This window comes from Mus caroli, chromosome 5 (assembly GCF_900094665.2).
Source record: "Mus caroli chromosome 5, CAROLI_EIJ_v1.1, whole genome shotgun sequence".
In the NCBI taxonomy this organism is placed as follows: Eukaryota; Metazoa; Chordata; class Mammalia; order Rodentia; family Muridae; genus Mus; species Mus caroli.
The window spans coordinates 136,935,935-136,938,169 of NC_034574.1; positions in this window are offsets into that span (position 1 = coordinate 136,935,935).

Sequence of the window (2,235 nt, forward strand, 5' to 3'; positions counted from 1 at the left end):
AAAAAAAAAAAAAAAAAAAAAAAAAAAAAAAAGGTGTTTTGTGCATGTGTGTGCTTAAATGACTTTATATGCATATTAACATCATGCAAGTACCGATACAGGCCACAAGAGGGAGTCAGTTCCCTTTAAATGGCAGTTAAGGGTGGTTGTGCACCATCTGATAATGGTGCCAAAAACTTACCTCCCATCCCTCCGTGAAATCAATAAACACTCAAAACCACTATGCCATCCCTCCAGCCTTGAAAACTGTGTCTAGTCCCTGGTCTTGTCCTAGCCTGAGAACAAAGTATCCTGGCTTTCCTGCAGTGAGTGGCTTGGCTTTGCCACATCCTCCTCACAGGCCTAGAGCACAGAAGCAGCCCAGCATGGCCTGAGCCCCTTGCTCAGCCATTTTGTCGGAATAGCATAAGGTGACTAATACTTCCACTTTGGAGCCTTCCACTGTTATCAAGTGTCTACAGGTGCACGTATGGACCTGGCCACGTGGAAGCCGGAAGCTGACCAAGGCTGTTGCTCCTCAGAAATGCTGTTTTAGTTTTTGAGTCAGGGTCTCTCACTGGCTTGGAACTAGCTGAAGAGGTTAAGCTGGTCAGAGAGCCCCCCAGGGGTGGGACCACCTGTTTGTCCCTCCCTAGTGTTGGGATTACAAGTGCATGCCATCATGGGAGTTCAGGGGCTCAATCTCAGATCCTCACGTGTGCACGGCAGACAATTCTGATCAAGCATCCACCCTGCCCCCAAGTGTATGTTTTAGGAGTGAAAGATATTCTCTCCTAATTTCTTTTCTTTTTCTTTTGTTTTGTTTTGTTTTGCTGTTTTCCTTTCTCCTTCTTTCCTTCCTTCCTTCCTTCCTTCCTTCCTTCCTTCCTTCCTTCCTTCCTTCCTTCCTGAGACAGGTTCCCACTGTGTAGCCCTACTGGAACTAGCTATGTAAATCAGACTGACGGAGGTCAGCCTGCCTCGGCCTCCCAAGTGCTGGGATTAAGGGTGAGTGCCACTATGCCTGGCATGTCCCCTAATTTCTATTTTATACTTCTTATCATTTCCTCTTCTCCCAGGTGGTAAAGATCCTCTGTTAAGGGAAGCTATGGGAAAGTTCATTTCAGGATAGCTTGGTGAGCTACTTCACTGCTTGGCTCCACGGGAGACCAGAGTCTTGTACTGTAACCTAAGTTGATCTCAAACTTGATATCCTCCTGCCTCAGTCCCTAAAGTGCTGGACTCACAAGGCGGTATCACCATGTTTGTCCTTGGCATAGTCCTTCAGAGATCTTCGGTGCTCAGTAAGTGCTGGCGTTGGGTCTCAGAAGGTAAGATCCCAAAATGGAGGGCTCAGAATTCAGGACAGTTTGACCTCCCGTCTCTGTTATGTGCACATAGAGAAGGATGTCTGGGCTCCATCTCTCCTTTAGATAGGGTCTCCTGCTGAACTTGGAGCTAGGCTGACAACCAACAAGTATCAGAGATCCTATCTCTGCCCCCAGCACTGGAGTTGCAGTCCCCTGGGGCCAGACTTAGTCTTTTTTTTTTTTTTTTTGATGCTTGCACCGGCATGTGTTCTCACCCACTGAACCATCTCCCAGCTCTTTTTGCCTTTTAACCCTTTGTCTTCTACTGGGCAGGCGAGGGAAGGTCTGTGTTAGTTATTTCTCTGCCTTGGGGCTCCACCTGTCAAAGCAGACGCCATCTTCTATCTCTGAAATCTCATGATCTATTACAGGAAAGGCCTGAAGGCTGCAGCTGGGCCAGGTAGTTTCTTACAAGGTAATACCTGTCTCAGACTCACTCAGACTCCAAAGGAAACCTTTTATAGGGGCTGGGGAGATGGCTCAGTCGGTAAAGTGTACATGAAACTGAAGACCCGTTATGGATTCCTAGTCGTGATGTAAAAAGCTGGGCATGGTGGCACATCCTTATAATTCCAGTGCTAGGTAGGCAGACACAGGAGGACCTATGGGGCTTCCAGGTCAGTGAGAGAGCCTGTCTCAAAGGAGATAGACAGCATTTCTGAGGGTGACACTTGAGGTTGTCCTCTGGCCTCCCATGCCAGGTATACATGTTAAGTCTCAGAAACCCAGGATAAATGGCCGACTGGGTACCTATTAACATAAAGAGGCAGACCCTGGCCAGCTAGCGCTATCAGCACTATTCAGTACCTGAGACCAAACTGTTACTCCATCACACACACACACACACACACACACACACACACACACACACACACACACACACACA